This window comes from Heteronotia binoei, chromosome 13 (genome assembly GCF_032191835.1).
Source record: "Heteronotia binoei isolate CCM8104 ecotype False Entrance Well chromosome 13, APGP_CSIRO_Hbin_v1, whole genome shotgun sequence".
Lineage (NCBI taxonomy): Eukaryota > Metazoa > Chordata > Lepidosauria > Squamata > Gekkonidae > Heteronotia > Heteronotia binoei.
Window position 1 is genome coordinate 68,106,848 of NC_083235.1, and position 21,159 is coordinate 68,128,006.

General features: G+C 45.7%; 1 protein-coding gene across 1 annotated transcript in view; it reads left to right on the top strand.

The window, feature by feature from the left end:
• The first annotated feature begins 10,865 nt into the window (after window positions 1–10,865).
• Window positions 10,866–21,159, top strand: part of LLGL2 (LLGL scribble cell polarity complex component 2) — a 110,473-nt gene continuing 100,179 nt past the window's right edge. The window contains exon 1 of the mRNA XM_060252902.1: window positions 10,866–10,943. The gene's annotated coding sequence lies outside the window, so the exon portion shown is untranslated. The remainder of the gene's footprint in view (window positions 10,944–21,159) is intronic.

Consider the following 21,159-nt stretch of genomic DNA (forward strand, 5'->3'; position numbering starts at 1 on the left):
TTTTCAAAGGGTGCGCTTCCCTGGGTAAATTGTATTTGAGTCAAATAACTTAGGAGCTTTCCCCCCCATTTGGTGGTGGTGCAGTAGTAATGGCTTGCATTTTGCTACTGCCAGCATTTGCTGACAGTCGAATTTCCAAGCGGTATCCAGAAATTCTCTGCGCATTCTTCTGCAACACAAAGGAGTCCTCACAAATTGCTATGTGGTTCTCTGCCAGGTGATCATGGAGGAACAGACAAAGCTGAGGAATATGGTTTCAGCAAGCTTTTTTTTTTTCAGATGAGGCTAAGGCTAACAACTATTTCCATTGTGTGTGCTGATTTTTTTAAAAACAGTAATCATTATGAAATGGCCATGATGCCAAGTTAACCTCACGGAAAGTGCCAACTTCAGTTAACCTTTACCCTCAGCGCGGTTTGTGGGAAATGATGTCTTACTTATTTGCTCATCTGCGCCTTAATTGGTTCCTACTGCTCTATGAATGTGACTTGCACATTGTCTGGATGATGTGGATTAACCTGTTAGCAGTGGAGCATTCCATCTTGCTGAGAGCCAGTTTGGTGTAGAGAGCCAGTTTGGTGTAGTGGTTAAGTGTGCGGACTCTTATCTGGGAGAACCGGGTTTGATTCCCCACTCCTCCACTTGCACCTGCTAGCATGGCCTTGGGTCAGCCATAGCTCTGGCAGAGGTTGTCCTTGAATGGGCAGCTGCTGTGAGAGCCCTCTCCAGCCCCACCCACCTCACAGGGTTTGATCCCCCACTCCTCCACTTGCAGCTGCTGGCATGGCCTTGGGTCAGCCATAGCTCTGGCAGAGGTTGTCCTTGAAAGGGCAGCTGCTGTGAGAGCCCTCTCCAGCCCCACCCACCTCACAGGGTGTCTGTTGTGGGGGAGGAAGGGAAAGGAGATTGTGAGCCGCTCTGAGACTCTTCGGAGTGGAGGGCGGGATATAAATCCAATATCTTCATCTACCTCACAGGGTGTCTGTTGTGGGGGAGGAAGGGAAAGGAGATTGTGAGCCGCTCTGAGACTCTTCGGAGTGGAGGGTGGGATATAAATCCAATATCTTCATCTACCTCACAGGGTGTCTGTTGTGGGGGAGGAAGGGAAAGTAGATGGTGAGCCGCTCTGAGACTCTTCGGAGTGGAGGGCGGGATATAAATCCAATATCTTCATCTACCTCACAGGGTGTCTGTTGAGGGGGAGGAAGGGAAAGGAGATTGTGAGCCGCTCTGAGACTCTTCAGAGTGGAGGGCGGGATATAAATCCAGTATCTTCATCTACCTCACAGGGTGTCTGTTGTGGGGGAGGGAGATAAAGGAGATTGTGAGCCGCTCTGAGACTCTTCGGAGTGGAGGGCGGGATATAAATCCAATATCATCTTCTTCTTCTGTGGAAGAACGGGCTAGGTGATGCTCTGATCCCCCGTAGCCTGGTTTGTCAGTGTGGTGTATGAAAGCATTATTATAGCTTATAAATCCTAAACCATGTCAAGAAACTGGCTTTATCTAGATGTTTTCTTGGCTGTCAAAGATTGGTCCAGGCTTCTGGGCTTAGTCAAGTTACTGAAGGAAATTAATGTCCCAGTGACTTACAGTAGCAAGAGATAAGGAATCGGATGGAGTCAGTCACAGGTGGGAGTGAGATCATGGGCCTGGGAGCTCCAAGGCCAGAGCCACTGAGGGAGGTTTGCACTCACATTCCATTTTGTTAGCACAAGGGTAAGTTGCCTGATTGTAGCTACGTACTAGCTGCATAAGTATGTGGTCATGTGTCATAGCAATACACTGGATTGGCCAAACAGGATCAGGCCAGCTGCGGGCAGTCTGGCATAAAACAAAACCATTCATTCTAGCTTGATCCCCCCCTTCTTCTTGATCCTCCAGACCTGCCTTGGCTTTTGGACCTGAAGTTCTGACCTTCCCACTGCCCAGGTAACATCTGGGTCAGAGCATTAAAGCCTGAATAAGTATTTTAGGATAATTAGTTTTATTATTTCCCCCCACCCCGTGTTGTACTGCTATATTTGTATACTTTTGCACATACATTTTAATAAACCTTATTGATTAGACTCCTGTGATGTTGTTTGGTTTGAGGGCTTCAATCTAAATCCAGAACCTTGGTCTATTTTGGCTACTGTTTCCATGTAATTGTTTTGGTGCTCTACCTTGCGGGGCTGACTTCTTGATTCAAACTTAGTTGGTCTTAAAGGTGCGCTTGTCTACAGCTTTGACTAACACCCAGTGAGGCTGGAGACTGGGTCCTTCAAGTGAGGGTTAGCTTAAAAGGGCCTGTGGAGGCTCATTACGTGGGGCAGCGAGGATTCACTTCCCAGTCTTGTGTGTTTTGTGCTTGATCTTCACCCCAAAGCCGTCTTGTTGGACAATGGGACTTTCACACACGTAAGACAGAGCTGGTTTGCCAACTTTCAGTTGGAGTGGTGGGGCACCCAAACTTCTATCCTTTGGCCTCCCCTCCTGTCAGCTCAGCCCAGTAGCTAAGAACCCAACATTCTAAGATACGGCCCAGGTTTTTACCTGTATGTTATTACTGAGGCAACTTTATTCTGGTTCTAAGTATGGATTTTAAATTGTAACTGGTTGGATTTTCAAGCTTTATCTATGTTCCTATCACAGTTACATGACCTGTAAGCCACTCTGAGCCTGCTTCGTGGACAGGCAAGCAACAAAAAGGGAGGGGGGGGCGGGGTTCTGCCAGAAGCAATGACAGAAACAAACAAACAAAAACCCAGGAGAAGCCAACCATGGGGAGGGCAGAACATAATTTAAAGGAAATAAATAAACAGAGAAATCTCTGAAGTAAGTGAGACTTGATCCTTCCCAAGGAATTGCAGCCATAGTAAGTTTCCATTAGCAGTTGACAATTTGTTGTTTCCTTGGGCTAGGATTGAAGGTAATTGTGTTGGGTCAACAGAAAAATTCCAAAACCAAAATTCACTGAATACCTTATATTAGGACCAGCCTAAATACCATAAGATAGTAGCAAACTTCTGCGGTCTCCAGAACTTTTCATCAGTCTGCATGTTCAGAACCAAAACAAAGGGTGAATCAGCCCTACGGTTCTGTCACTAGGCTACTCTTCATTCACTGTTTAGCCGTATAACTTTCACGGGGAGCCTCTGCTAAGTTGTTAGCAGCCAGGAGCAAGTAGACACAAGCCCCTTTAACTCTGCCAATGCTGCAGGGACCACTCTGGTGAGACCTGGCAGTAGAGCGTATTGGCAGCAGTGCAGGAGGCTGTAATGGATGAACTGGCATATTGTGAGTGCTGCTGGCTAGATCTAAGTGGCCCTTGCAGCATATGAACATATGCAGCTGCCTTATACTGAATCAGACCCTTGGTCCATCAAAGTCAGTATTGTCTTATCAGACTGGCAGCAGCTCTCCAGGGTCTCAAGCTGAGGTTTTTCACACCTATTTGCCTGGACCCTTTTTTGGAGATGCCGGGGATTGAACCAGGGACCTTCTGCTTACCAAGCAGATGCTCTACCACTGAGCCACCGTCCCTCCTGCATATGAAGCTGCCTTCTACTGAACCAGACCCTGGGTCCATCAAAGTCAGTATTGTCTACTCAGACTGGCAGCAGCTCTCCAGGTCTCAAGCTGAGGTTTTTCACGCCTATTTGCCTGGACCCTTTTTTGGAGATGCCAGGGATTGAACTTGGGACCTTCTGCTTCCCAAGCAGATGCTCTACCACTGAGCCAACGTCCCTCCCCTTTCAAGCACACTGGCTTGAAACACCTTTGAGCCTGGCTTATTCCTAGGCTGGTTTTGATTCGCCAGCCCACATTAGGCTAATCGTGGTTCAGCTTCCTAGCTATATTGGAAGCAAGCATTCCAATTAAAAAGTACAGCTGAAGTCTGCCATTTCTTTAGAGTTGGTCAAGCAAGAGTTACTAATAACTTGATGTGATGCAACAATGAATAGCTATCATCCTTCAGTGTATCTGCATTCACATTTCAAGCATATGTTCCAAGTTCTGATGAAAGCAGAAAAAGAAAATAATATAGCAATCCTGGAGCTTCCAGTTATGTGTTGTTTAATAATGTGTTAAAGAGGACTCAATTTTGCTACGATACCAAAATAATAATATTTTAAAAGTGGGACAGGTCATTTCCTGGGCCTAGTTTCAGTCTTCTAACTAATCAGATCTCACAGTACCAGAGCTGTCTACTGGGAGAGGGGGGGAGAAGCTAAATGCGGCAGAAAATCCCCTGGAGTTAAATTCATAATCTCTGGCTGATTCCGCATTTGGCGTTTGCTTCCCTTTCACTCCGAGGTTGTTCCATGTGGGTGTGATTTCCCGATTCCGCACTAGAGGATTTCTCCTGGATTCAATTCCCAATCTGTTCCATGTGTTCTGATTCCGCATTACTGCTGCTCCCGGAGTTTCCCCCACAATCCTAGCAATTTCCCACTCCCTCATACGTTTCCCCCTTTTTTTTAACATGCATGCGTATTCGCGTTACAATGCGATCGTCTTTGTTTGCATTACAACGTAATGCCAGAGGCATAATACTGGCAAAGTCACACGTTTTCCTTTTGAAACCCCAACCCTAACCCTAACTCTAAGCCCCGGGAAATCTGAGTCGGCGATCCACCATTTTTATCCACACACGCTGAATGTTAAGCACACAGTTTTCCATTAAAAGCTATAACAAATTACAAACAGATGGATGAAGGTGGGGGAGGGGAAGATTTATGCAGAGGGGTTAAGGGAGAAAGTTTCCCCAGCCTATCAAAAATATAAACCTATAAACATAATCAAATTCCTGTTCCCGTTTGAGGCCGTTTGAGGGGGGTGGGATCGATAAAGGTGGCAATCGCGCATCTTTAAAGTAGTTCGTGTAACATCACTACTTATTTAGTTGCGTTGTAACGATCTTATTTGAAAAAAAAAATAATAGGAGTGATTTTTATTGGAGGGGGGAAGAAAGTAATCACAATGCAATGACACATTATCAAAATCACGTGGAATACCATAAAGAATGGGGGCAGGTGGAAGCAAGGGATGTATTCAGTAAAAGAAAATTGCGTTACATCGTTATATATTTTTCGCGTTGTAACGTGAAACGTGAGTTGTTTTAAAAAAATTACTCTATTTCAGGTAAATATTGGATAATTTTCAAAGGGAGTAAAATTAAGGAAGTATGACGAAATAACTGGGCAAAATCATGGGGGTGGAGTTATGTGGGTGTGTTCTACTGATGCGAGAAGTTTGACAGCACATTGGCGTGAGTTCCGCACATAAATTTCGAGCCCCGGAACCGCATCAAAAATAAACTTCTCACATTTTGCTGATCTCCTAAATTCAGGGCGACACTGCTTCGGAGGTGGGTCAAACTGCCACCCCAGGTCAAGATATGTGGAAACCAACATCTGCCCCCGGGGAAACACGGAGCCGGAGCAAAGGCTAATGCGGAATCAGCCTCTGTCATTCAGCTGAAATTAAATCTGTTGGCTCATTTTTCTTTCCCTGCTTTGCCCAGGTCTCTGCTCCCAGTCTCTGACTCATGACATCATTACTTAATCACAAGCCAATTGGCTTTGTGCAGTTCAGAACAATCAACAAAAGCAACCTGTTTGCGGCAGTAGTCTTGGAACACCACATGGGAATATTCATTTTTAAAAGCTCACAACCAATAAACATTGCAATTCCAAAATAATGCAACTGCAACAATTTGAGTTGGGGTTTTGGTTTCTGAAATTTGTGACCTGATCTTTAAGCATCTTACTCAGAAAAATTCCACTGAGTTCAGTGTAAGTTATTTCAGTGTAATTTACTATTTTGGCATGTTATGCAATTCTATGTACGTTTTCTCAAAGGGAGTTTTGTCTTTGTTGGTACACAGAATTTCCTTGATTGAAGTATGCATTCTACTGCTTTTATTGCTTTTTTAGTTTCTGGTTAGATCTGCTTGGTGCTTTCTCTGTATATCCTGTGAATGAGATAACAGAACTGATAAAAGTTCTTTGATTATCTCTCCTATGCTGAATATCACCAAACCCTCAGGTCAATAGTACCTAATTATAATTTCTATTATACAGATATAGGAAAGCATTGCAGGTAAAACAATGATGTGCCCAAGGCCATGTAACCAAGCCCCAGTTCTTATCATGCGTGAGTACTGTGTACTGAGCACCAGGGTTTTGTTTTGTTTTTTAAATCAGTGTTAATTATATCTCTTATATTCCAGATTAGTTTTTCAATATCTACAGGTAAATTCAGGATGGAGAAAATGTAATTTGTGGGGTGACATGATAGAGGTTTACAAGATTATGCATGGGATGGAGAAGGTAGAGAAAGAAGTCCTTTTCTCCCTTTCTCACAATACAAGAACTCGTGGGCATTCGACGAAATTGCTGAGCAGTCGGTTAGAACGGATAAAAGGAGGTACTTCTTCACCCAAAGGGTGATTAACATGCGGAATTCACTGCCACAGGAAGTGGTGGCGGCTACAGGCATAGCCAGCTTCAAGAGGGGGTTAGATAAAAATATGCAGCACAGGTCCATCAGTGGCTATTAGCCACAGTGTGTGTGTGTGTGTATAAAATTATATATATATATATAATAAAATTTTTGGCAACTGTGTGATACAGAGTGTTGGACTGCATGGGATGGAGAAGGTAGAGAAAGAAGTCCTTTTCTCCCTTTCTCACAATACAAGAACTCGTGGGCATTCGATGAAATTGCTGAGCAGTTGAGTTAGAACGGATAAAAGGAGGTACTTCTTCACCCAAAGGGTGATTAACATGCAGAATTCACTGCCACAGGAGGTGGTGGCGGCTACAGGCATAGCCAGCTTCAAGAGGGGGTTAGATAAAAATATGCAGCACCAGTCCATCAGTGGCTATTAACAAAATTTTATATACGCACAGTGTGTGTGCGTATATAAAATTATATATATAATTATATAATATATAAAATTATATATATAATAAAATTTTTGGCAACTGTGTGATACATTGTTGGACTGGATGGGCCATTGGCCTGATCCAGCATGGCTTCTCTTATGTTCTTAATTTGATTTTTTTTAAATGCAGCACAGGTCCATCAGTGGCTATTAGCCACAGTGTGTGTGTGTGTGTGTGTATATATAAATTTTTGGCCACTGTGTGATACAGTGTTGGACTGGATGAGCCATTGGCCTGATCCAACATGGCTTCTCTTATGTTCTTGATTTGATTTTTTTAAATGCAACTTTTAGGGGGTGTCACTTTTGTTCTACCTGTCGTCCTGCAAGCTCAAGAACAGCTCTTGGCACGAATAAAGCAACGAACCCTTCAGAATCGACTTGAGAGTCCTTTGCACTCCTCCCTGCCACACCTCTCCACTACCGGAAAAAAAAGATAGGTTACCCTTAGAATCCGGACTCAGGGCGTCGCCAAGCCTCCCTTCAAAAGCGAAGGCAAACGTCACCACCTAGTAATTAGCATACTTTGATCTCTATGCTCCCCCCCCCACACCCTTTCTATTGGCCGGACGAAATGAAAGAGGCCGGGGGAGGGAGAGAACGTCGGGCCAAGTTCGCAGATTCTCCATTGGCTCGGAGCGCGCCGCCCTGAATTATTCATGAAGCAGAGCTTTGCGAGTGTGTTCGGCGGCGTGATTGAAGGGAAGGCGCCGTGGCGGCCACGCCTCCTTGCGATTTGCATATCCGGGGGGTCACGCCCCCTCCCGGAGGTATCCAGGAAGGAGAGCCAAGCGCGGCTCAAGGAGGAGCAGCGGCGGCGGCAGGAGGGGTGCGCCGGGGGACGTTGCACGGTGAAGGTAGGCAGCCTGGGTGAGCGTGAGGCCTGCTCGGGGCTGCAAAGAAGGGCGGCCAGGGCGCAGCAGCAGCAGCAGGGGAGGCGAGCAGGTAAGGGGGCTTGGCCTCCCGGGGTGGGGGAGGCAGGCAGCTCGGCTCGGGTTTGGCGTGCCGTGGGAAGGCTGCGCTTCGGTGGCGAGGCTGGCGCTGCGCTCTGCCGAGGTGGGAGGCGAGGTGAGGCAGGGCAGGGCTTGGCCGCTCCGGTGAGATCGTTCTGCGCCGGGCTTTGTTCTGGGTTCTAGGAACGAGGGGCGGGCGAAGGGGGGGAAGAGGCGCGTCGGAAGGCGCCCTTGGGAAGGCTGTGGGGCCCCTCCAGGCAAGAGACTTTCTCCATGTGCAAAATGTTTAAGGAAACGCAGCACGGCGGGAGATGGGAGTTTGCTAGCTAGCGGGTGTTAGTGAAAGTTGCAGGCAAAGTTTAAGAACATAAGAGAAGCCATGTTGGATCAGGCCAATGGCCCATCCAGTCCAACACTCAGTGGTCAAAATTTTTATATATACACACACACACATATACACACTGTGGCTAATAGCCACTGATGGACCTCTGCTCCATATTTTTACCTAACCCCCCTCTTGAAGCTGGCTATGCCTGTAGCCGCCGCCACCTCCTGTGGCAGTGAATTCCACATGTTAATCACCCTTTGGGCGAAGAAGGACCTCCTTTTATCCGTTCTAACCCGGCTGCTCAGCGATTTCATCGAATGCCCACTACTTCTTGTATTGGGAGAAAAGGGAGGGACGGTGGCTCAGTGGTAGAGCATCTGCTTGGGAAGCGGAAGGTCCCAGGTTCAATCCCTGGCATCTCCAAAAAAGGGTCCAGACAAATAGGTGTGAAAAGCCTCAGCTGGAGACCCTGGAGAGCCGCGGCCAGTCGGAGAAGACAATACTGACTTTGACTGCCCAAAAGGTCTGATTCAGTATAAGGCAGCTTCATATGTTCATCTTATGACTTCTTGCTCTTCCTTCTCCATCCCATGCATAATCTTGTAAACCTCTATCATGTCACCCCGCAGTCAACTTTCTCCAAGCGAAAGAGCCCCAAGCGTTTTAACCTTTCTTCATAGGGAAAGTGTTCCAAACCTTTAATCATTCTAGTTCCCCTTTTCTGCACTTTTCCCAATGCTATAATATCCTTTTTGAGGTGCGGCGACCAGAACTGCACACAGTATTCCAAATGAGACCGCACCATTGATTTATACAGGGGCATTATGATACTGGCTGATTTGTTTTCAATTCCTTTCCTAATCATTCTCAGCATGGCGTTGGCCTTTTTGTAGGTAGCTCGCTTGGTCCACGGGGGAACTCAACAAAAGGTTGTGTGCTGTGATATTTTTTTGACGCTGTTTCGGTCGTGGCTTGGTCCTAATAAGGCGTGACATGGCTTCAAGTTTTGGGTTGCGTCTCTTGTGGAGGTGAACGATGTTTAGGGCTCAGAGCTGCGAGGCTTGATGCTGCACCAGATTTTTAGGTTCTATCAGGAGCCCTGACCTGGATAGCCCAGACTTGGTCAGCTCTGGCCAGACCTCCAGGAATGCCAGGGTCCTGCCAAATCATCTCTGAATTTCTGCTCCCTTGAAAACCCCAGGAAGGGTTGCCATAAGTCAGCTGTGACTTAATGACACATTCCACCACCACCAGGAGTATAGGTGGAGGTGGGCTGTCTGCAAAGTTTGACCTTTTATTAGGCTGGATCCGCTGAGGGTTTGGGGCTTGATAGCCTGGGAGGAGGTGGTTAACTTTCACAGTGAAGAAAGGGAGTGAAAAAATGTTTGTGTTTGTGCAGCCTTTGATGGTGAGGGAAGAACTGCCGTGATGCAGACTGCAGGGAAGGCTTTCTGAAGGGTTTGCTTCTTGTTGCAACTAGTCTCTCTCTCTCTCTCTCTCTCTCTCTCTCTCTCTCTGTGGAGGTGTTCTAAAGTATGAAATGGTGAGGTGAAACCCCCCACCGCCAAAGAGGAAGAACCCCATTGCTACTGTTAAGTTCAGGTGGCTCATTATTATTATTAACTTTAATTTGTATCCCACCCTCTTCGCAAGTGGACTCAGGGCGGCTAACATTTAAGTAGGTTATTTATTTTGGTACCCTATTTATTTTGTGATGTATTGTGATAATTTGCTTTTCTTTTTTCTTGGATGTCAGGATGTGGCAGGACTAAAGTATAGTGGCATAACATTAGGAGTATTCTAGGCTGGGATTTAGTGGCAATCCCCCCCCCCCCCCATGCCTTTATAGGTCAAAATTGGCCCTGTGGTTACACTCAAAGATGGTGGAATCTCTGATAAGATGGTGGGATCTTTGATAAGATGGTGGGATCTCTGATCTCTGGCAAGGTTTAAATTTTGACATGATTGGGGGTGGGAAGTTGCTTAGGGTGTTGCCCTGATTAAGTATGATGGTCTGTTCTTTAGTTGAAGAGCTGCCCCAGATAATGTCGGACAACTTTTATTTGGGTTGCTGAAATTCCCTCATGAGCTGAACCAAAAGTAGCCGTCAGTGAAATTATGCTTGAATCTAACAGTTCTAACAAATTCTGATGTTGATACATTTGATGCGAACTGAAACTTCATCTGAGTGTGAGCAATATAAATTGATGCAGTTTGCCAGCAAATAAAAGTGCTTGCTTTTGGGATGTTGACTGGCCTTGCTCCATTACCCAGTAATAGGCATGTGGGAATAATGAACAGTTCAACCAACTATTTCATTCTCCAACTAAAGCCTTGTTGCTGAGATTGCCTTCTGCACTCTGTTTCCTTGTGTCTTAATTCTAAGCCAGAGTTCAGCAGCTTGGTTTAAGTGTAAGGAGTATTGGCCAAAAGGAGAAGAAATTTATGACAAGCAACAGTTGAATAATATATTTCTAGTTGTCAAAGATGAAATAGTAACTGTGTTGGAGGCTAGGAAAAGTTATCAGATTTCATTAAAGATGGGTTGTTGTGGCAGAAACTTGAAATCCTTTCAAATATTTCATTTGATTGTTGAATCGCTTTGAGGTTGTGTTATTAATGGCCTTTCAGCAGGTTTTCATTCCAGTGAAACAATGGTGTATTGTAGACAAATTACCTTCATTCCCTTTGCCCTGCTCTCTACCTTCTGCTGTATTGAAATGAAAATGTTGTAAGTATTTATCTTTGAGGAAGCATGGGTCTGGGGTCTCTCTCTCTCTTCTGGCCTCTCATTACATACAGTAGTATAATAAGGCATTTCATTGGTTGTAGGCTGTTTCAAACGTTAGGATTTTTGCATAATCTGGATGGGGTAGAAAGTGTCAAAGTTTGAATCCAGTGGCACCTTTAAAACCAATGAAGTTTTATTCTGGGTGATAAACTTTCATTTTAAGAAGTGTGTGCACACACAAAAGTTTATACCCAGATTAAAACTGCTGGTTTAAAGGTGCCAATGGGCTAAAACTCTGTTCAGTTGCCTGGATGCTTTACTTACAAGAAGAAGAAGAAGATATTGGATTTATATCCCGCCCTCCACTCCGAATCTCAGAGTCTCAGAGCGGCTCACAATCTCCTTTATCTCCCTCCCCCACAGCAGACACCCTGTGAGGTAGATGAAGATATTGGATTTATATCGCACCCTCCACTCCGAAGAGTCTCAGAGTGGCTCACAATCTCCTTTACCTTCCTCCCCCACAACAGACACCCTGTGAGGTAGATGAAGATATTGGATTTATATCCCGCCCTCCACTCCGAAGAGTCTCAGAGCAGCTCACAATCTCCTTTCCCTTCCTCCCCCACAACAGACACCCTGTGAGGTAGATGAAGAGATTGGATTTATATCCCGCCCTCCACTCCGAAGAGTCTCAGAGCGGCTCACAATCTCCTTTCCCTTCCTCCCCCACAACAGACACCCTGTGAGGTAGATGAAGAGATTGGATTTATATCCCGCACTCCACTCCGAAGAGTCTCAGAGCGGCTCACAATCTCCTTTCCCTTCCTCCCCCACAACAGACACCCTGTGAGGTAGATGAAGAGATTGGATTTATATCCCGCCCTCCACTCCGAAGAGTCTCAGAGCGGCTCACAATCTCCTTCCCTTCCTCCCCCACAACAGACACCCTGTGAGGTAGATGAAGAGATTGGATTTATATCCCGCCCTCCACTCCGAAGAGTCTCAGAGCAGCTCACAATCTCCTTTCCCTTCCTCCCCCACAACAGACACCCTGTGAGGTAGATGAAGAGATTGGATTTATATCCCGCCCTCCACTCCGAAGAGTCTCAGAGCGGCTCACAATCTCCTTTCCCTTCCTCCCCCACAACAGACACCCTGTGAGGTAGATGAAGAGATTGGATTTATATCCCGCCCTCCACTCCGAAGAGTCTCAGAGCGGCTCACAATCTCCTTTCCCTTCCTCCCCCACAACAGACACCCTGTGAGGTAGATGAAGATATTGGATTTATATCCCGCCCTCCACTCCGAAGAGTCTCAGAGCGGCTCACAATCTCCTTTCCCTTCCTCCCCCACAACAGACACCCTGGGAGGTGGGTGGGGCTGGAGAGGGCTCTCCCAGCAGCTGCCCTTTCAAGGACAACCTCTGCCAGAGCTATGGCTGACCCCAGGCCATTCCAGCAGGTGCAAGTGGAGGAGTGGGGAATCAAACCCGGTTCTCCCAGATAAGAGTCCGTGAACTTAACCACTACACCAAACTGGCTCTCCAACTGGCACCAAACATGTAGGCTTTAGAACTGGCACCAACTGGCACCAAACATGTAGGCTTTAGATAATGCAGAGCTCAGTCTTTCAATTATAGAGAGCAGTAAAGTTTTAGTAACCCCTTAGCCTGCGGTTCAGAGAACACACTTTTTAAAAAAGTGTATTGTAGTTGTATCCTTTGTATTTGTTTACTGCTCCTCCTACAGCATCCAGTGGTCTCCTGTAGAAGCTTGCCATTCAGGGCTGCACCTGCTTCACTTCAGCTTTGCTGCAGTGTCCTATGTTCACAGGTTATTCACTGGATCCCCTGAGCATACATAATTAAGAATAATTGGGTTGACTTGAACAAACATATTTAGGATTAGTGTGCAGTTCTAGAAAGCTGTAATCTGATGCCCATATTTATACCCTACTTTTTCCATTGACTGCATTAGAAGAAGATATTGGATTTATATCCCGCCCTCCACTCCGAAGAGTCTCAGAGCGGCTCACAATCTCCTTTCCCTTCCTCCCCCACAACAGACACCCTGTGAGGTAGATGAAGATATTGGATTTATATCCCGCCCTCCACTCCGAAGAGTCTCAGAGCGGCTCACAATCTCCTTTACCTTCCTCCCCCACAACAGACACCCTGTGAGGTAGATGAAGATATTGGATTTATATCCCGCCCTCCACTCCGAAGAGTCTCAGAGCGGCTCACAATCTCCTTTACCTTCCCCCCCACAACAGACACCCTGTAAGGTAGATGAAGATATTGGATTTATATCCCGCCCTCCACTCCGAAGAGTCTCAGAGCGGCTCACAATCTCCTTTACCTTCCTCCCCCACAACAGACACCCTGTGAGGTGGGTGGGGCTGAGAGGGCTCTCACAGCAGCTGCCCTTTCAAGGACAGAGTCTCAGAGCGGCTCACAATCTCCTTTCCCTTCCTCCTCCACAACAGACACCCTGTGAGGTAGATGAAGATACTGGATTTATATCCTGCCCTCCACTCCGAAGAGTCTCAGGGTGGCTCACAATCTCCTTTCCCTTCCTCCCCCACAACAGACACCCTGTGAGGTAGATGAAGATATTGGATTTATATCCCGCCCTCCACTCCGAAGAGTCTCAGAGCGGCTCACAGTCTCCTTTACCTTCCTCCCCCACAACAGACACCCTGTGAGGTGGGTGGGGCTGGAGAGGGCTCTCCCAGCAGCTGCCCTTTCAAGGACAACCTCTGCCAGAGCTATGGCTGACCCAAGGCCATGTTAGCAGGTGCAAGTGGAGGAGTGGGGAATCAAACCCAGTTCCCCCCCCCCACAACAGTCACCCTGTGAGGTAGATGAAGATATTGGATTTTTATCCCGCCCTCCACTCCGAAGAGTCTCAGAGTGGCTCACAATCTCCTTTCCCTTCCTCCCCCACAACAGACACCCTGTGAGGTGGGTGGGGCTGGAGAGGGCTCTCACAGCAGCTGCCCTTTCAGGGACAACCTCTGCCAGAGCTATGGCTGACCCAAGGCCATGCTAGCAGGTGCAAGTGGAGGAGTGGAGAATCAAACCCGTTTCTCCCAAATCCACGCACTTAACCACTACACCAAACTGGCTCTCTTAGCCCAGAATAAAGTTCATAATTCAATTAAACCTTTAAACTACAAAAACATAAAGCCAAGTATGAGTGTTAACTATTAAAACAACCATGGGAAGCAGCAGCAAAGCCCACTTAACAAAACAAAAGCTTCAACAAAAGAATGAGAAACGAAAATTATTTTGTCGGCATCTAAAAGAAAAAATGGCCAGAAATACCATCTTGGATAAATTGTTTCAAAGTTGCATTGGGGTTCTTCGACTGGAAATGCCTGCTGCTATTGGTACTTCATCAAAAGTAGTGGAAAGTAGTTATGTATCTGCTGCTCTTCCATGTGCCATGTTGCCTTGATACCTGGCCATATAAGAGCTCTGTGTCTTCTTTTACGTGAGTATGAGAATGTAATGCTAATCTGTATCTCTAATCCTGGATTAGTTAGCATGAAACATTTGCAAAATATATAACATGGATTGAAGATTTTTAGCCCATGCTGGATTATGTTATTGTTTGTTCATTCTTTAAATAGAAATGATCGTGCGAGTGTTCCCTTTAGCTGTTCATAGATGTTGAGGCTCTGTTAAGATTTCCATTTATTTCTTCAGCAGAAGTTAATGTGTGATAGTTCTCTTTGTTTAAATGTGTCATGTAGAATTATTTCACACACACTTTGCCTTGTATATCTCAGCTGTGAATATTGTTACGTGTTAAAATTGTCCTCTGGCAAAGAAATTGTCTAAAAGTGTTTTATGCAGGAGAGGTTTTAGTAGGTGGTGCAGTTCCCCAAAGCATGTGTAGTAATCACTATCAATAGGGTTTGTAGAATCTTTCGGGATCAAGAAAGATTGGCACAGCAGCCAAGAAGGTCAGAGCGCCTGCTCCGGCTGCAACGCCACTGAGGATGTTCTCCGCAGCTGAGAACGAAACGTCTGGAAGGAAAACTTTCTCCAGTAGAACACAGTACTTGAGCCCGAAAGATTCTGCAAACCCTAATGATGTTACCAGCCGTGAAAACCTGAAATCTTTGATAATCGCTATCAACTTTATTACGATTCTTCTGCTTAATGTCTTAAATAGAAGCAGACTAGTCTTGTTTCTGGAACGAATAAAAATAACAAATACCTACATGATTTCTTCTCGTGTTGAACTCTTGTCACTTATGTGTTGGTATAGTTCTTTGAACAAACTATCGACCTTGATCCTAGTATTTTGAGGCCCAGGCTCAGTCAGTTACTCATGACATGGACTTGCTTTGCTCTCATTTCTTCAAATATAAAATGGGAGTGTTAACGACCAACTAGGTGTGTGTGGGGATAAAGCATTCTGTATAAATGAAAAGTAATGCGTCCATACTTTTCTTAACCTATCTAATCAAAGGTTTCCTACAGTTGACTACTGAGCCCACCATGGCGGGGAGGACGGGGTATAAATTGAATTAAACATAAACATACTTCTGCTTAGTTAGTTTTTTTTAAAAAAAATCATGTCCTGTCCTGTTGGCAGCCTTGATTTCTAGCCCTTAAACATGCCTAAACTGTAGGAATGATCCATCAGATTAATGTTGTAATGAACCTGGTGTCTTAATCCAAAGTAGAGATGATTTTGAGTATTGGATGTATTAGCCAAGCAGAATACAGATGACAAACAGTAGTAATGGTGACTTTTCACCATTGGCCAGCCCCTGGCTATTCACAGCTCGAAGCCCATTTATTTCCTGCTTGGTTGATTTGCAAAGATAGAAAGCAGGATAATTCCCTGCTTGTGCTTTTTAAAAAGTATGCCTTAGAGATATAAATATATATCGGCGTCATGTGTGTGGTAAAGTTCCTTGTCTAGGGAAATGAGATTGTTCTTCGTTCTTAGAAACAATATGAAGTTTGAATCTGGAAAAAAAAATAACCTTCTGCAAATCCCACCTATTTGGCTCCATGTTCTTCATTTGGATTTAAATGGTAGTATTGCTTTTCACTAGATCCAGCTTTTAGAAGATGATCTGCATATGAAGTGATTCAATGCTTAGTATTGTACTTGTATATCCCCTAGGCTTGGGGGAGGGGGTCATCAATGTCCCTTCCTCCTGCTCTGCAGTGCAAAATGCCTACCCCATGAAATGCTGTTTTTGGAATAGCTTGGGGGGAGTGGGGGAAGCATAGACTTCCCATGGGAAGAGAGAATCCTTGAAACCGCCCCACCTCCACCCATGGAAATTCTACTCGAGATCCAGGCCAGCTAAACTTGGAAGTCATAGATATGTGTAAGTTATTAGTGGGTAATTAGAACTGAAATAAGTTTAAAAAAATATTTAAAACTTTGTATTTGATTAAAGTGCAGTTTAAAATTTAATCAGCTGCTAATGGTGATATTTGTGTGCAGTCTAATTTCAGTATTTCAGAATATCCCTTTTGTGGTTAATACAGGAGTTTCAGCTCAAACTGGTACTTTGAAAGTTGGGTGATTCTTGTGATCCAGCAGAACTGGTTTTGTATATGACATGGATTTTCTGTTGTCTGCTAGGAAAAAGCCCTGTGTGATGACACACCTTTCAGCACAATCTGAAGCAGTCTTGCTAAGAAGTAGTAAATCCTGTTGAGTTTAGTAAAAGGTATTCTGGCCATTGTATGTAGGTTGCAGCCTTGCTTTTCTGTAGCTGTAAAGTGAACCTGTGTTTGTCCTCTGGATCATAGGCCAAGTATGCCCAGGTAATATTGAATCTTATTTTGAAATCTGTTTCTCAAAAGCTGCACACTCTGATCTTAGCAACATTTCCTATTCCACATACCGTATATAGTACGTAACTGGGCCATAGTTTTCCTGGGTAGAAGCAACAAGGGGGAGAGAAGGAGGGGAAAATGAAGATGGGGGCAGATAAAGATACTTCTTGTGGCTATTTATGTGTATGTGGGAGAAAGAGAAGGGAGCAGGAAAAGGGGAGAACGTATGGAGGCTTTCAGGGAAGAGAAAGAGAAAATATTGGAGGAGAGGAAAATGAGATACTCCTCTGCAAATCCGTGTAGGTTCCCTACTTATATAATCTGTTTTTCAAATTTAGTTTTGGAGTGTTTTGATAAGAGGCAGCAAATATGTAACTGGACATTTTAATAGGGGTACAGGAAGAGGCTGCTAACTCTGATGGTATATTGACTTTAGTTCTGCTGTGGTATAGATGCTCATCAACAGTCTTTGGAATAACATCTACAAATCTGCTTTTTTGCTTCACTGCTGAGGAAGGTAACATTGGAGTGTGGTTATGGGGAGATGATTTGAACTAGGGAATCTTATACATGCAATATGCCTTTCTATTCAGGATAGCACAAACCACTTCCAAGCTGGAGCATTTTAGACAATTATCCCTGATACGTATAACATCCAGGAGAGAAGCGACATCTAATGATCAGTTGAAGAGACATTTATTTTATGGAACTATAAAAGAGTTATGTTTTATTAAACTTGCACAGCTTAGAGAAGGCCAATTAGTATGGTGAAGGGTAGAGAGCAGAGTCTCTCTGGACCCTTGTCTATGTTGTGTTGCTGCTGATAGCGGTTGGGTTGCTTACCGTATAGACTATGTGGCCCTCTTCCAGCCCATTGGAAAGGAAAGGTCCCCTGTGCAAGCACCAGTCGTTTCCAACTCTGGGGTGACGTTGCTTTCACAACGTTTTCATGGCAGACTTTTTACGGGTTTGCCATTGCCTTCCCCAGTCATCTACACTTACTCCCCAGCAAGCTGGGTACTCATTTTACTGACCTCGGAAGGATGGAAGGCTGAGTCAACCTCCAGCCAGCTACCTGAAAACCCAGCTTCCACCGGGAATCGAACTCAGGTCGTGAGCAGAGCTTAGGACTGCAGTACTGCAGCTTTAACACTCTGCGCCACGGGGCTCATATTAGCCCATTAGGAACGAAGTAATGGCAAGTCGTGCCACATATGTAAATGTAGGCCATGGCTCGCTTACATCCTATGAAAAGCGGCCGCTGAGGCCCTTATGAATTGAAGAGCACGCGTGGTGGTGAAAGTGGGGGGGGGATGAGTGGACAGCACAACTAGGCGAGAGCAGTGTTTGAGCAGACCAATGGCAGACAGTGGAATGCTTAAGCAGCCCATCCCGCTATACTCTTCCCAGTAATCTCTGATGTTGATTGGAGGGGGGGGGCAGGGTTAAAACATTGTGCAGAGGAATGCAGCTCTGCAGATAAACCAGTATTTTCACCTATAAAGGGTAGGACTAAATAAATGGTGTGTCTTTTGCAGGTGCTGTGTGATCCATTGAAGTACCTCATTTACTGAAAAATTTATCTGAAAAAGGGAACTATTAGCAGGTTTTAAAAACAAATTTGAGGTAGGGTTAGAACGTAAGAACGTAAGAGAAGCCATGTTGGATCAGGCCAACGGTCCATCCAGTCCAACACTCTGTGTCACATAAGAACATAAGAGAAGTCGTGTTGGATCAGGCCAGTGGCCCCTCCAGTCCAACACTCTGTGTCACATAAGAACATAAGAGAAGCCATGTTGGATCAGGCCAACGGTCCATCCAGTCCAACACTCTGTGTCACATAAGAACGTAAGAGAAGCCATGTTGGATCAGGCCAACGGTCCATCCAGTCCAACACTCTGTGTCACATAAGAACATAAGAGAAGCCATGTTGGATCAGGCCAATGGCCCATCCAGTCCAACACTCTGTGTCACATAAGAACATAAGAGAAGCCATGTTGGATCAGGCCAACGGTCCATCCAGTCCAACACTCTGTATCACACAGTGGCCAAAAATTTATATATATATATATATATATACACATACATATATATACACACAGGAGAGCTGGTTTGGTGTAGTGGTTAAGTGTGCGGACTCTTATCTAGGAGAACCGGGTTTGATTCCCCACTCCTCCACTTGCATCTACTAGCATGGCCTTGTGTCAGCCATAGCTCTGGCAGAGGTTGTCCTTGAAAGGGCAGCTGCTGTGAGAGCCCTCTCCAGCCCCACCCACCTCACAGGGTGACTGTTGTGGGGGAGGAAGGTAAAGGAGATTGTGAGCCGCTCTGAGACTCTTTGGAGTGGAGGGCGGGATATAAATCCAATATCTTCTTCTTCTTCTTCACTGTGGCTAATGGCCACTGATGGACCTCTGCTCCATATTTTTATCTAACCCCCTCTTGAAGCTGGCTACGCCTGTAGCCGCCACCACCTCCTGTGGCCGTGAATTCCACATGTTAATCACCCTTTGGGTGAAGAAGTACCTCCTTTTATCCGTTCTAACCCGACTGCTCAGCAATTTCACTGAAATGAAGGTTGGTGCCTGTCACTGTCATTTATACATTGCTTATTAAGAGAGGTCAGGGCTGGTCCCTTATAGCAGTCCCTTCCATTAAATAATGAGAAATAATATACTTAAGCACCATCCTTGATGTTCGGAATCCCTTTAATCAAAGTATGCTTGAAATAGTCGCATCTCTACACTCGGCAGCCTTTTAGGAGGCACTGAGGAAAGCACTTGACCATACTTGTTCAGCGATGGTGTAGCTGTTGTCCACCCATTTGACTCAGCAGTATGAAATTATACATTTTCCCATAATGAATGGTTACTTCGGCTCTTCATTTGTATTAAACAAGTACCTGGCATTTTTATCGGGCTTTACATGCTCAAAACATTGTGTACAAAATGTGGAGTTTTCCTGCATACCTCTCTGCTCCTGCTGCCCCTGAAAAATAATTCCTATGGTTGTGGGATTAATAAAGTGGAATCAGGCTTGTAGCCATGAGGGATCTCATAAGAACATAAGAGAAGCCATGTTGGATCAGGCCAGTGGCCCCTCCAGTCCAACACTCTGTGTCACATAAGAACATAAGAGAAGCCCTGTTGGATCAGGCCAGTGGCCCCATCCAGTCCAACACTCTGTGTCACATAAGAACATAAGAGAAGCCATGTTGGATCAGGCCAGTGGCCCCTCCAGTCCAACACTCTGTGTCACATAAGAACATAAGAGAAGCCATGTTGGATCAGGCCAGTGGCCCATCCAGTCCAACACTCTGTGTCACATAAGAACATAAGAGAAGCCATGTTGGATCAGGCCAGTGGCCCCTCCAGTCCAACACTCTGTGTCACATAAGAACATAAGAGAAGCCCTGTTGGATCAGGCCAGTGGCCCCTCCAGTCCAACACTCTGTGTCACATAAGAACATAAGAGAAGCCATGTTGGATCAGGCCAGTGGCCCATCCAGTCCAACACTCTGTGTCACATAAGAACATAAGAAGCCATGCTGGATCAGGCCAATGGCCCCTCCAGTCCAACACTCTGTGTCACATAAGAACATAAGAGAAGCCATGCTGGATCAGGCCAATGGCCCATCCAGTCCAACACTCTGTGTCACATAAGAACATAAGAGAAGCCATGTTGGATCAGGCCAATGGCCCATCCAGTCCAACACTCTGTGTCACATAAGAACATAAGAGAAGCCCTGTTGGATCAGGCCAGTGGCCCCTCCAGTCCAACACTCTGCGTCACATAAGAACATAAGAGAAGCTCTGTTGGATCAGGCCAATGGCCCCTCCAGTCCAACACTCTGTGTCACATAAGAACATAAGAGAAGCCATGTTGGATCAGGCCAGTGGCCCCTCCAGTCCAACACTCTGTGTCACATAAGAACATAAGAGAAGCCATGTTGGATCAGGCCAGTGGCCCATCCAGTCCAACACTCTGTGTCACATAAGAACATAAGAGAAGCCATGTTGGATCAGGCCAATGGCCCATCCAGTCCAACACTCTGTGTCACACAGTGGCAAAAAATTTTATATATACACACACACTGTGGCTAATAGCCACTGATGGACCTCTGCTTCATATTTTTATCTAAACCCCTCTTGAAGGTGGCTGTGCTTGTGGCCACCACCACCTCCTGTGGCAGTGAATTCCACATGCCAGTCTCGGGGGAGCAGTCTGGGCCCCTTTGTTTAACCCCCTTCCATCTGTAGGGCCCCTCCATTAGAGGGCAGCTGGTGAGATCCTTCTCTCCCCACTGCCCAGCGGCTGTAGCCTCGGCCAGTTGGTGCATGAAGGAAGCACCCCGCCCCCCAACACGGCAGGCCGAGGCTGGATAGAAGCAGGGAA